Source organism: Rana temporaria, chromosome 2, assembly GCF_905171775.1.
Source record: "Rana temporaria chromosome 2, aRanTem1.1, whole genome shotgun sequence".
Taxonomy (NCBI): domain Eukaryota; kingdom Metazoa; phylum Chordata; class Amphibia; order Anura; family Ranidae; genus Rana; species Rana temporaria.
In genome coordinates, this window is record NC_053490.1 from 173855156 (window position 1) to 173870946 (window position 15791).

The following is a 15791-nucleotide window of genomic DNA, read 5'->3' on the forward strand; positions in this document are numbered from 1 at the left end:
TCTTTAATTATATTTTAACTATTCTTTGCCACCTCCATTTTCCCTGCTCTCAGTTCAGCTACTAAGAGCTAACACAATACCCGGTACATGCAGATACGAAAGAGCATGTGATTCCTACCATGTGAGAGCTCTAGTTGGCATGTGTGACAACGTGCACTTTCACTAGAGACTGTGGCAGAAATTAATTAAAGCTGGTGCGCCACTTTTCTGCCATTAATCCCTCATGTTAATGTATTGCCCCAAATTCATGAAACATTTGTGACACTTTTGGTTCTGTCAGCGCCAATATATGGCATCAAATTCAGGTAGTTCTAAAATGCGCCACGTTTACATTTTGTCACATTGAATGTACTGTACCACTTTCACATTGAATCTGCCACAATGGATGGCCCAATGTAAAAGTGGTGCTAATTAAGGTGGTTGTACACCCTGTACAACCACTTTTAACCTACAGGTAAGCCTAGATTAAGGCTTACCTGTAGGTGCTAGAAATATCTCCTAAACCTACACGATTTAGGAGATATTTACAATAGAGACATGCGCCAATTTCGACGGTGCATGCGCACTTTAGAAACAACGATCGTGCCAAGCCATTTCTAAAGGAGGTCATGCCGTGACTGGCGGCTCCCCTGCGCATGCGCAGGAGTGATGTCACGTGACTCTGGCCAGTCACAGAGCCGGAGTTTGCGGCCCCCGGAAGGAAGAGGGGTGAAGATGAATGCTCACTGCTAGTGGGGACAGCAGTGACATCACAGGCTTCGGTTTCAGGTAAGTGACACATAATGGGCTACTATGCGATGCACGATAGCCCATTATGCTTTACCTTTGCAGGGAAATAAAGAGGAAGTAACACCCATCAGGGTTTACTTCCTCTTTAAGTCTCTTTCACCGTACAGTGAAAAAAACTGGCTCAGACAGCTCTCTCTCATGCATTTTAAAAGTGGCGCAGCATGAGCCAAATTCAAGTACAAGCTCTAGACAGGTATAATGCCGCGTACACACGATCATTTTTCGGCTTGTAAAAAACTATGCATTTTTCGGGTTCTGAAAGACGGCAAAAAAAAAAATTTGAACATGCTCTGATTTTTTAAAGACGTTTTAAACTATGTTGTTTTTCGGGTTGTAAAAAATTATCGTGTGTGGGCTTTAACGAAATAAAAAACCTGCGCATTCTCAGAAGCAAGTTATGAGACGGGAGCGCTCGTTCTGGTAAAACTACCATTCGTAATGGAGTAAGCACATTCATCACGCTGTAACAGACAGAAAAGGGCAAACGTCTTTTACAAACACAAAATCAGCAAAAGCAGCCCCAAGGGTGGCGTCATCCGCATGGAACTTCCCCTATATAGTGCCGTTGTACGTGTGTTACGTCACCACGCTTTGCTAGAGCTTTTTTTTTTCACTATCGTGTGTAGGCAACATCATTTTAATGATGAAGTTGAAAAAAACTTTGTTTTTTGTAGAGGCTGAAAATGCCGTTTAGTTTGTATTTGCATAACTCAGCACGCTCTGGAAAACTATTAAAGGAAATTGCAGGCACCTCCAGGTGTCCGAATTTAACTTTGCTCTTACATTATCATGTTTAATTTCAAGACAAATCTGCTTAAAAGGTTGAAAGACTGTAAGGTATATCTGACTATTATTGACAGAATAATATTTTCACTTAAAATGATTTATTACTCAAAAAATTCAATATAATTCAATACACAGACTGATGAAAAGGATTGAGTTTTTTTTTTTTTTTTGCTTTAACAATATAAAAGCTCACTGCATGGATTTGAATATTTTTACATAATGGAAGCTAATACACATTATCAGTGTTGCCAAACTGCTACTCTGTACCCTTGAGTGGGGCCTTTACTTCCATTTAAATATATCTAACTGGTAGCTTAAGAAAACAGACTTTAAAAAGGAACATTATTCCTTCTGAACTATAATATAATCAAATGAAAAGCAATTCATACTTGAAATTACACGAAAAAAGAAAGAATTGTCTATGAGCCAAAAAGACTAAATAAATCTATATGCAAGCCTATTAGTCTTATCGTGTTTGTTCCTGTTGGGCTTTTTATGAATCACTGCAGGAACAAATAGACAAGGAGGAGAGATAATTTACAGCTAATCACAGTTGTAAAACTGCCATCAGTTCATAGATATAAACTACAAGGACAAAATAAATATGTGGAAATGTACCAGGACAAAACATTTCAGTTAACTGTTTGCTTAAATGTTTGTGTTTCCTTGACCAAAGAGTGGAATATGGCTTATGATTTTGTTTTCTATTAGAATGAAAAATAAGGAGAAAAGACCACACACTGGTTAGGTAACCTATTGGAGTCTCATGACTTGGTATATTGAATGTAGTTGCTATATATCTATAGGGCTTGTTAGTGATGAATAAAACATACAATAGACCCTGTCTTTGAGAAATAATGACACTGTACTGACTGACAATGTTTTTTCTCATATGGGACCTTCTGCATACTAATGTGTCGGAATTGTATATTCTGGTGTTGGGTTCTCACTACTGGTATCTTTTGGTGCAGGATGATTAGCCTTTAACACATAGGATTCCAGGGCAGAAGAGGTGAGTATGCAAACAAGTAGTTAATTGAACATTAGGGTTTTTTCGTGTTAGGATTAGATTACAAGAAGAGTTATGCCACGTACACACGATCGGAATTTCCGAGAAAAAAAGTCAGATGGACTTTTTTCAATGGAAATTCCGATCGTGTGTGGGCCCCATCAGACTTTTTTCGGTGTTTAGAAATAGAACATGTTTTGGTTTTTTTCGATGGAAAAAAGAAAAACGATAGGAAATTCCTATCGTCTGTGTGCAACTCCGACAGAGAAAAAATACATGCATGCTCAGAATCAAGTCGACACATTCTCAGAAGCATTGAACTTAATTTTTCTCGGATCGTCGTAGTCTGACAGTGTGTATGCAAGACAGCTTGAACGGAATTCCGACAAAAAATTTCATCGGATTTTAGGCCATTAGAAATTCCGATCGTGGGTACGGGACATTAGTGTGAGGGGAGTCACATGCTGGCAAAATTACAAATGCCAATGCCCCAGTGCTAAGGCATATCATAACGACCCCAAATTACCGCCCTAGCAAAGCTTGAGGGCATTTAAGTAAGCACAGTAAGCACAGTAAGCACAGTTCCCAAATTGTTAAAGGATATTTTCTACCCCCACTGGCCACAGTCCTGCCCCCTAAAGTCTAAAGGACAGTAAACTGGCCCTATGTTTAGAAAGTTTGGAGACCCCTGTACTAGGGTATGGATCCAAGGGGCTCCACGGGGACACAATGTTTGATTTTTAGGCATGTACTTACTTATTTTGAGTTTTTAGAGGTAAGCTCCTATGAATGTAAAAATACAAGCATAACCAGACCAACAATTGATATCTAAAGAAAAATCATATATATTTCATGCTTCTTTATCCAGGCAAGTAGAACAATTTGCAATTTAATGTGATTTGTTCGTTTGTAGTTGATCACAATTCATCTTGATGGTTTCAGATTGCATAAAACTAACATGATCCATTCATGATGTATTACAGTTATAAGATTATTCATAAATCTTTTCCTGTTTACAAGTAACACAGTATGAAAGTGATTGAAATCAATATATATAAATTATTTTTTCCTTCTAAACTAAAGAAAAAAAATGAAAAGTTCTCTGTGTTCTTTGCTGAATTCTTGGAAAATGAAGATTAGTTCCAAAGTATCATTGTCAGGAGGGAATGTTTGAAATAACAGTACAACACAATGTAAAATATGGTATTTTAACAATGTAGAGCTTCAAAGAATATACATTATTTATATAGATTTGATGGCTTGTTCAGATTGTACCACACCTTTGATGAAAACTAACATATTTTTGCCTTTATAAAGACACCCTTAGAAAAAAAAATCCTCACCAGTGCTAAGTCTATAGAGATATTCCTAACAAGTAGTAAAAAAAAAATTTTTAAAACAAGCCATACTTGGAATATGTAGCTGCTTATAATGTGAAGTACGGTAATTTATTCCCCTTTGTATGGTGTAAGGAGGGATTGGGGTATCTGGGAATAAAACTGACTGCATCCGTAGGTTCTATGCTCAAGGCCAATAATATACCAGTGTTTAATAAGATTAAAGAACACTTGGAGAACCTGATACATAAGCCCCTTTCATGGACAGGAATAATTAATGCTTTAAAAATGAATATTCTACAAAGGTTGACCTACATTTTCCAAATGATTCCAAAAAACAGTACCCCAGGACTACTTTAAGAAACTAAGATCAATGATATTAAAATATATCTGGGGCTAGATTCAGGTATGAGATGCGACGGCGTATCTCCAGATACACCGTCGTATCTCTGAGTTGCGGCGTCATATCTATGCGCCTGATTCTTAGAATCAGTTACGCATAGATTTGACTAAGATCTGACCGGCATAAGTCTCTTACGCCATCGTATCTTAGTTGCAATTTTACGCTGGCCGCTAGGTGGCGCTTCCGTCGATTTACGTGAGGAATATGCTAATTAGGTAGATACGTCGATTCACAAACGTACATACGCCCGTCGCATTTTTTTACGTCGTTTACGTTAGGCTTTTTCCGGCGTAAGGTTACTCCTGCTATATGAGGCGTACGCAATGTTAAGTATGGACGTCGTTCCCGCGTTGAATTTTGAAACTTTTACGTTGTTTGCGTAAGTCGTTCGCGAATAGGGCTGTACGTAAGTTACGTTCACGTCTAAAGCATTGACGATTTGCGGCGGAATTTCGAGCATGCGCTCTGGGATTCTTTTACGAACGGCGCATTCGCCGTTCGCAAAAAACGTCAAATGCGTGGGGTCACACTAAATTTGAATAAAACACGCCCACATCATCCAAATTTGAATTAGGCGGGCTTACGCCGGAGCACATACGTTATGCCGCCGTAACTTAGGGCACAAGTTCTTTCTGAATACGGAACTTGCGCCCTAATTTACGGCGGCGTAACGTATCTGAGATACGTTACGCCCACACAACATTACGCAGGGCTATCTGAATCTAGCCCCTGGGCATATAAACGGCATATAAACGGCTCAGAATAGCATATGCAATATTGGTGAAGGCTAAAAGGTCAGGAGGATTAGCAGCCCCAGATCAGGCAATTTGTATTTGTCGGAAAGTAGAATGGATCAATAATAAAGAGGGGAGAAGCTGGGTGAATATGAAGATTTCACAAAGTAAGGTAGATTTAGGGAAGATGGTTTGGGTACCATGACAGCACTGAGAGTTAGATAATAGTACAAACACACTAACTAGAAACACCTTCAAAATTTGGGAAGATTTAGGAAGAATGCACCACTGGAATTATAATTCACCATTACTATCGAAACTGGGCACAAACTATTTCAAGCCAGGGAAAGAGGAACATATATATTTCACTAGATGAGCAAAAAAAGAAGAAATACTATTACAAGATGTAATGAAAGGAATCAAGATTTGCACTTATGCGAAAATCACACAAAAATGGGGAAATATGTCACTAGATAAATGGAGGTACACACAACTATAGCATTTTTCACAATCACTGCCACAACCGATGTGGGGAAAAGGACACATGAGAATAATAGAGAAACTTTTCTGCTCTCCCCTCAGTTTAAATCAAAGTATATCAAAAATGTATAGAATATTAATTAAAGAACCAGAACAGGAATTCCCTCCATATCTAGGAAAATAGAAAGAGGAGATAGGCCTGCTCAGAGACGAGGAACATAGAAGGAAAATCTTGAGAATGGCTTGTTATTCCTCAGGAGATACAAAGACAGTTGAAGTGTGCTACATACTCCTGGCGATATGGTATGTGACTCCCCAGAGGGTGTACAGGATCGGGGCAGATGGACCTCCAACTTGTTGGAGGGGATGTGATGCCCCGGGGACCTTTGCTCACCTCTGGTGGGAATGCACAAAGATCCAACCATATCAGGATGGAATTTTGGCAGCAATCTATCAAATTACAGGAGAACAGATTCAGAAGAATCCGTGGGACTGTCTATTCCACGATACAAGAAAAACGCCCCCCCCCCCCAATACAAGAATACCTTAGTCCGATTTCTTTTAAATGCGGCCAAAAGCTTGATCCCGAGTCTCTGGAGGTCCCAGGAAATTCTGAGCATAAAGAACTGGGCTGCAAGGGTTGAAATGATAAGAGTCATAGAAGAAACTATTCATATAGAAGAGGACTCATTAGAGAGATTCCAGAATATATGGGGGAAATGGCAGGAGTTTAGGGAGTCGGGAACTTGGAGGAATTGTGAAGGAGTAGGAAAATAAGGAGAGGAGGGGGTATGGGTTGGGGTTTTTCAGGGGGAGGGTCTTTTGAGTAGGATGAATAACTGTCAGCATAGATAAATTAATATGATGGGCCAAATCTTCAAAGGAGATACGCAGGCGGAACTGCTGTTCAGCCTGCGTATCCCTGTGCCTAACTTTGGAAACGATCCTCAAAAGGATTTTTCCAAAGTTAGGCAGAAGATCTGACATCTGTAAGACACTTACACTGTCAGATCTTAGGATGCAGTACCGCATCCGCCGCTGGGGGCATTTCTCATTGAAATGCCGCTTTGCGTATGCAAATGAGGACTTAAGCAGATCCACAAAGCTTTTAAGCATTGCGGTTTCTGCGTAAGTTACGATTTGCTTGCGCAAAACTAGGTCTGGTTTTACAATGTGTAAATTTAGTACACCATGTAAAATCAGACCTTTTTTTTGATCGCCGCGATTTTTTTTTAAATTTGAATTTTTTTTCCCGGCGCGTATTTTTTTTTTTCCCGACGCAACTTTATTGTCCCGTCGCGATCCACAAAGCCTGGCGTAAATTACGTTCGCGCGCTGCCCGTCGGGAAAAATGACATCACACGCATGCGCAGTACGTCCGGCGCGGGAGCGCGCCTAATTTAAACGGGAATCGCCCATTTAAACTAGGAACACCTTGCGACGGACGGAGTTAAGTTGCGCTGCCGCAATTTTCCGGGTAAGTGCTTTGAGAATCGGTACTTAATTTCGGAAAATTGCGGCAGTGTAACTTAACTCCCTAAAGTTAAGTTACGCACGATTTTTGAGAATTTGGCCCAATGTTTTTAACATGTGAATGTGTTTACACATGCCTATACAATAAAAATGAGAATATCAAAAAAAAAATTACTCTTCCTTGAAAAAAAAACAAAAGGGTCACTAAAGTCAAGCTTCTGTCAATTTCTAACAGCTTAACCACTACAGGCCGGCAGGGCGTAAATGAACCATCTCTTCAGTCGGTGATTCCCTATCTGGCAGAAGTGATCTCAGTGGCTAATTAGCCACTTGATCACTTCTGCATCTATGTTGTTCATCCCTTGTGATAGCAATAAAGTTAGTACAAACAAAAGTGTAAAAAAATATATAAGTGCCCTGTCCCACTGTGCTTACGTGCATGATTAACTTATATAGCGCTTCAAATGCGAACTAAATCGCCTCAAGGCGCTTGGCATCCATTTTTCGTTCTGTTTATCCTTCAGAATAGGTGGGTCTTGAGTTTTTTTCTGAATTGGGGTTTTGGTGTTTTATTTTCTCACTTAAATATTGGGGGCAGTTCCATGTATACATTTGTGCATCAGGCAAAGGGCCTTGAATGTGACTCGGTCCTTTACGGCCAGCCAATGGAGGGATCTCAGGGACGGGCTGATTGGTTCCCAGGGTTTTTACCCTGTTACCAGCCGTGCCGCCGTGTTTTGGACGACTTGGAGACGGGCAATCTGGTATTTTGTGAGTCCGAGGTAGAGGGAATTTGCATAATCTAACCTGGAGTTAATAATTGTTCCTACCACTACTGCTATGTCTTCTTTCGGGATGAAGGGAACAACTCTTCATAGGAGAGGAGAAAGAAACTGCTGCTCCAGGTGAGTGCACTGAGCAATCAGAAGCGTGGGTGCAGGCAATGCGCAGAGCAAAACTTGAAGAAAAGATTGGACAGCCGCACTTCCACAAATTCCTTAAAAAGGTTGCCTTTAATGGTAAAAATTAAAACAGCACTATAAATCACAGCAGACAGTGGGGTATATAGCTGACGCGTTTTGCACTGTAATGTCAGCGGTTAGTCATAGCTCTTCGTAGGAGACGTAGACGATGGTGAGATCCGCTAACTACTGATCCTATTTGTGCATCCATTGTCATGTCAGAATCGAAAATGACTTTGAGGCTTTTGATTTTGGTGGTAACGGTGATGGTTTGTCCCAGAATGGGTGGTGGTGTCCAGGTAGTCCTGGCCAGTCCCTTTTGGTTTGCATGGAGTTGAAGGAGTTCTGTTTTTGCTCCATTGAGTTTGAGGTGACTCTCCGTCATCCAGTTGTCTATCTGACTAAGGCATTGTTCTAATACGGGGTATTGGTTATTTTTTTCGCTGATACGAATATAGAGTTGTGTGTCGTCCAGGAGTGATAGAGAAGGCCTTGGTTACTAATAATTTTTAAGAGTGGGCGGAGGTAAATGTTGAAAAGTACAGGTGATAGGGGTGATCCCTGGGGGACTCCGCAAGACACGCTACGAGATTCAGACGTGAAAGGTCCTAGTTTCACTGTCTGGAACAGTTTTTCCAGGAATGAGGAAAACCAGGATAGATCCGAGTCTGCAACTCCAGCTACCTCTGTGAGGTGGGTTAGCAACAGTTTGTGGTCTACTGTGTCAAAGGCAGCACTAAGGTCCAGCAGTATCAGGAGACAAGGTTCTCCGTCGTCTGCTGCTTCGAGAGCGCCATCCCATATTTTGAGAATCGTTGTTTCCGTCCCGTGACCTGGGCGGAAACCCGATTGTAGTGGGTCCAGAAGTTTGTGGGTGTCTAAATGGTGTTGTAGTTGTTGTACTACTGCTTTTTCCATAACCTTGGAAAAGATGTTGAGGGAGGTTATCGGTCTGCGTTTTTTGGGTCTAGGTTGTTTTTTTTTTTTTGGAAGGGGTTTTATTATGCCTTGCTTTAAGGAGGTCGGAAACCTTGCCTTCTTTAAATGATTCGTTTAAAAGGTGAGTGATCGCGGGTGCCAAGATATCGGCACATTCTTTCACCAATTTTGTAGGAATGATGTCATTGGGGGATGTACTGTCTCGGAGGCTTCCGATGATGTTTTTTGTGGTGTCGATGGAGATTGGCTCTAATGTAAATTTTGTTGGTTGAAGAGCGTAAATGTGAACACATACATTACTCCTACAAACATATATAAAAGGTGAACCATACATGTGAGGTAATGTTGCGAATGACAGAGCAAGAGCAATAATTCTAGCACCAGACCTCCTGTGCAACTCTAAAATGGTAACCTGTAAAGATGTTTAAAGTGTCACCTATAGAGAATTTTAACCATCGTAGTTTGCCGCCATTCCACCGGCATATGCAATTTTAAAGCGTGACATGTTTGGTATCTATTTACTTGGCGTAACATCATCTTTCACAACTTTAGTGTTTTTTGTTTTTAATTCATGAAAGTGTTTGATTTCCCAAAAAATTGGGTTTGAAAAACCGCTGCGCAAATACCGCGTGACATAAAAAATTGCAACACCACCATTTTTTTCTATAGGGTCTCTGATAAAAAAAAAAAATATATATATATATATATATATATATATATATATATATATATATATATATATAATGTTTGGGGGTTCTGAGTAATTTTCCAAGAGGAAAAAGAGTGTCAGAAATGGTCCGGATGGCAAGTGGTTAAAGCACCTGATTTAGATTTCAGAGCCTCTGTTATGAACTTTAAAGATTAATTTCTTCAGAGTGGCCATAGCTACAGAGGTGAAAGACATCTTATTTTAGAAGAACTTTACTACAGTATCAGAATTAAGGTCAGACCCAGGTTCACTTTATTTACTGTTTGTTTATTTTAAAATTATTGGTACCCTGTTCCAAGCTATTCATACATTGTAATTCACTTGGGAAATATCCTTATTAAGGTATGAAGTCAACCTTCATTTTGTGTTGGAAAATTTGTTTTCAAATGTATGGCGTGCAAATTAGATGCTATATAAATCCTGTATAATAATATTAATTATTATTAATAATATTATTATTATTATTATTATTATTATTATACATGAATAATAATAACCTCACAGTATACTTGTTGGATGCACTATAAATCAGACAGGTATACATTTTTGGAACATGTGCAGAGCAAACATGGCATATTAACCACATGCAGTATTCATATTATAATATCACCTGGATAGCAATCCAAGAGTAAAAACAAGAGTCAAAATGCAAGGAAAATCTTTACTGATCATATTTAGATTCTGATTATTACAGAGTAATATGTCATCTGTGATATGAAGAATATATACCTTTATTTATTTTTTACTTTTTTGTAGGCTAGTGCATCACTTTCTGTCCAATTCAAAAATAATATTCTTATAGCATTTATGAGAAAGTAGGAGGAAGTGAACTATGTTGTTAGTAAATCTCTATTTTCCTAAAGGGCTACGAATAATTGGTCAGACATTTTTTACTGACCCGGTACACTTTCCATCTGTTATTTATGCCCAATAGATATGCAATCTAGCATACCTCATAAATCATCCATATGATATGACAGTTGGGTTCTATATATGGGTGTCTGAACACATATCAACCTGCACAATTTCTCTGATTCTTGAAATATTTTAACTTGTTTATGAACTGCTGAAATTTCAGCAATCTTCTTTCCCATTAGGTGATTTTAAATACCTCTTCAAAACTTTAAATTTACTACTCAGCCCAATTGTAAAAAATCCTTTTACTGACCTCAGTGTCCAGGACTCTACACAGGTGGAATAATCAGACAATTTATAGCAGACAACTGTGAATATCTGCAGATTTTCTGAAGGTTGCCTTCTATTGTTTTTTTATAAAGGTGCAGAATGTTTCCTACCCCCTCTCTGTAGATACATTAGACTAGGGAACCAGCCTGGTGTACCTTTAATAAGAGGGTTGGTAAGGGTGCAGTTTCATGCTATACTGACTGTAGTTTGTATGTCTGCACTGTTTTTTTGTCTTTTGAAACAATCAACACACTAGTTGGGTGTTTCAAAAGAAAACAAACAGTGCAGGTCACTATCTTCAAACACTGCTCTGATGCCAAAAAAACAATGTGCTTTTCCACAATTCTAGTACTGGGGAAGGTAGGGGATTGTATACAACTTGGAAGAAAGTTAGTTAATCACCCTCTACCCTTGTGAACTTGTACAGAATTCCATTAAAGGGGATAGGAGTGGATGGCTCAGACTCTCAGTGACACGCTGAAAGGCTGAGCCAGCTGCCAGTCAGGCACCTGGGTGGATCCCAACAGTATTGTTGGGATCCCTGCAGAGCCTCAACTGACTCTGTGACTGAATCAGAGTCACAGGAGTGAATAACTAATTGGACTCCTGTGACCTACAGAAGAAGTGTGGCCAAAAGTGCTGTGACAAATTATCCATATGTGGGTACTAGACAATTTCTCTGTGTACTTGTCTTATATCAGAGCTCCTTTGGTATAAAAGACATGTTCTTAGCGTGGTTCACATTTAACCTACCCAACAGTACCTTTAGAAATGTTTTTTTATTTTTTAATTTCATTGTGCTAAGTGGCAACATAAACTGTCCAAATGACCCTGATCAAATTGTGATTTTGGCCTGATAACATGCACACAAGTTGACACAAAGGGTTTTGAATGGCTATTAAAGGTAACCATCCTCACCTGTTTGCTTGCAATTAGTGTGTATGTATAAAAGGTCAGGGAGTTTCTGGACTCCTGACAGACCCTTGCATCTTTCATCCAGTGCTGCACTGATGTTTCTGGCTTCTGAGTCATGGGGAAAGCAAAAGAATTGTCAAAGGATTTGCGGGAAAAGGTAGTTGAACTGTATAAAACAGGAAAGGGATATACAAAGATATCCAAGCAATAGAGAATGCCAATCAGCAATGTTCAAACTCTAATCAAGAAGTGGGAAATTAGGGGTTCTGTTGAAACCGAACCACATTCAGGTAGACCAACTAAAATTTTAGCCACAACTGCCAGGAAAATTGTTTGGATGCAAATAAAAACACACAAATAGCGTCAGGTGAAATACAGGACTCTGAAAACATGTGGTGTGGCTGTTTCAAGATGCACAATAAGGAGACACTTGAAGAAAGATGGGCTGCATGGTCGAATCACCAGAAGAAAGCCATTACTACACAAATGCCACAAAGTATCCCACTTACAATATGCCAAACAGCACAGAGACAAGCCTCAAACCTTCTGGCATAAAGTCATTTGGAGTTATGAGACCAAAATTTAGCTTTTTGACCACAACCATAAACGCTACATTTGGAGAGGAGTCAACAAGGCCTATGATGAAAGGTTTCTACTGTGAAACACGGAGGTGGATTGCTGATATTGGGGATGTGTGAGCTACAAAGGCACAGGGAATTTGGTCAAAATTGATGGCAAGATGAATGCAGTATATTATCACAAACTACTGGAGAAACATTTGCATTCATAAGCCAGGAAGCTGCGCATGGGATGTACTTTGACATACCAACATGACAATGATCCAAAACACAATGTCAAGTCGACCTGTCATTGGCTACAGCAGAATAAAGTGAAGATTCTGGAGTGACCATCTCAGTCTTCTGACCTCAATATCATTGAGCCACTCTGGGGAGATCTCAAATGTTTAGTTCATGCAAGACAGCCCAAGAATTTACAGGAACTGGAGGCTTTTTGCCAAAAGGAATGGGCAGATTTACCATCTGAGAAGATAAAGAGCTTCATCCACAAATACCACAACAAAACTTCAAGCTGTCACTGATGTTAAAGGGGGCAATACACGGTATTAAGAACTGGGGTATGTAACATTTTGATCAGGGTCATTTGGGTAGTTTCTGTTGGCATTATGATTTAAAATGAGAAAACACAGTTGATTGATAATAAATGGCTTTAGCCAAACACTCACTATGAGTGAAAGAAAAGTTTTTGTGTTATCATTCATAGTCTCTGAAAAATGGCCAAGAAATTATATATTCTGCCAGGGTATGTAAACTTATGAGCACAACTGAATCTGAATGTGAACTAGGGACCTTAGATTGGACCAATGTGAACGTACAATATTATGTAAAGTGCTGCGTAAACATTGTTGGTGCTATATAAATACATGTAATAAATAATATTTTAAGGTTTTACAATAATGGGTTTGTTACATCATACAAAATGTAGTAATGTCCTTCATTACATATAAAAGCAGTGCGTGATCATAAGATTCACATCGAAGGGTCTTCTAATCGCCCATGTGAATGGAGCTCAAGAACAACAATATTGTTAAATGTGTATCAATGTGCTTGCAAATGTTGCAACCTAAAAAAGTGGGGAAAAGAAAGAAAGAGGGGTTGAGGTAGGAACACCTCAACAGACAACCCGATGGTTCACCTGTGATAGGATATCAAGGGATGTCTTGAGGAATGATGTTCTGGACTGTAAATGGAGGGAAAATATGGATTTAGTTCATAACATATATACAGTAAAACCTTGGATTGCGAGCATAAATCGTTCCGGAAGCATGCTTGTAATCCAAAGCACTTGTATATCGAGGCAAATTTCCCCATAAAAAAGAATGGAAACTCAAATGATTTGTTCCCCAACTATTTATTCATAAGTCCTTCAGTTTATAATCCATATAAAAAAATGATAGCAATGTGATAGGTTGTGTAACCATAAAATGACAATCCACAAATTGAAGCCTCCCCAAGGGTATTCGAAGCAAAATCCAGCAGGAGCTACAGAGTATACAAGAGAAGAGAGGCGCCTCTAAGCGTAGCAATATGGTTACATTTAATGAAGGTACAACATTTAGCAACTCGCATGGTTGATGATAAAAGAGGCACATCTAAGTATGCAGGCATCCGGGGTAAAGTGATCCACATAGACTGTCCTCCTCACTGCCTGCTCTCACTGCTGTCAGTCTGCAATCGTGAGCAGGGAAGACTACCCTGCAGTAGAGCGATCTGAAAGCAATGTTTATCGCGCGTACACACCATCACTTTATGTGATGAAAAAAAACGACGTTTTTAAAAACGTCACTTTAAATGACCGTGTGTGGGGGGAAACGTTGTTTTATGTCTTCTGAAAAACGACAAAAAAAAATTGAAGCATGCTTCAATTTTATGTGTCGTTTTTACACCCGCGCATGCCCAGAAGCTAGTTATGAAGCGAGCTTCAATGGAAAAACGTGGTGAACGTAACCTCACTTTGCTAGAACATTCTAGAACATTGTGAGAAAAACGATGGTGTGTAGGCAACTTCGTCTTTGAAAATTGAAGTTTCAAAAACGTCGTTTTTTACTTCACAGAAAATGTCGTTTTTTTTTTCATCACATAAAGTGATGGTGTGTATGCGGCATTAAACCGCTCATGAAAGGGACGACATCAATGGTGGTGCGGAGGATTGCCTTTGTGGACAGCTTTACCCCGAATGCCTGCATACTTAGATGTGCCTCTTTTAATCATCAACCATGTGAGTTTCTAAATGTTGTACCTTCATTAAATGTAACCATATTGCTACACTTAGAGGCACCTCTCTTCTATTTTATACTCCGTTGTGACAAGACGCTACTCTTATATCAAGACATCGCTTGTATATCAAGCCCAAGTTTATTAAAAAATGTAGCTTGTCTTGCAAAACGTTCTTTGTTTATCCATTTTTCATCCATCCGTTGATGGATAAAAAAATGGATATCAATGCATCTCTATGGAAAAAACTGATGTAAATGAATGATCATCTATTTACATATATTTACATGCGCTTCCATCAACATCCATTTTTTTTTAAACAGATCAAAGCCCTATTTTTCTTCCGTTAAAAAAACGGATTGGAAAATAAACGGATGTAAACGAACAAATGTTCCATTTTTGCATGAAAGAATGGCTCTGGGACTCAAGTGTTTAAAGTGTAGCTCCATTTTTGTTGAGAAAAAATTTTCCCTCTGGGTGATCTATGTACATTGCAAGGATTTTAACAAGCTTTGTTGCATTTTCCTACCTTGTGTTATTCTGAAGAAATCCCTGTGTGTTTCTCTCTATCCATGTGGAAAGTGAGTCTAATGGGAGTGGCTTCATAATTATCAATCAGTTGTGAACCTAATGAGGAAAGCTGCTGGGTCTGAATCCCTTTAGCTGTGATTTCCTATTGAAAGTATCTCACCAAAAATGTTTTTTTTTGTTGCAGGGAATGCTTGAAATCAAGAATAAAAAAGGAAAAAATTGCCCAACTAAGAAGGATCAATCAAGTCCATATGTGTATAAATGAATCAAATATAAAGTCCAATAAAAACGATGAGATGTTCAGATTAGACAGCACCCACAGTGCACTTGAGACTAGTGAACCACCACCACATGGACTGGGGCTTACCAGAAAAAAGCTTAAAATAAGCGTTATTCGAAATCCAGAGCAGGATGACCCAGAGGTTGATGTCACAGCATAAAGGTATATCCTAATATCACACAGAGCACAGCTGATCTCAAGGTCCACAACAAATTACAGCCAGGACACAGCGTGGGGTGCTTAGTAGCGGTTGTATCAAGCAGCACAGCGAAGGGCCATATGCAAGGAAGGAGACCGCACAATAGTGAAATACCGTATGGAACAGTTTAATAAAAAATATTTAAAACTACTTACACAGGAACGTGCAAATAAGGCAGTTTAAAAACGATGCCGGCCGGCATAAACAGGAGCCCTTCCTTCCGCGGTGACGTCACTGCACGCCGTGATTTCAATGCTTGAAATCAGAC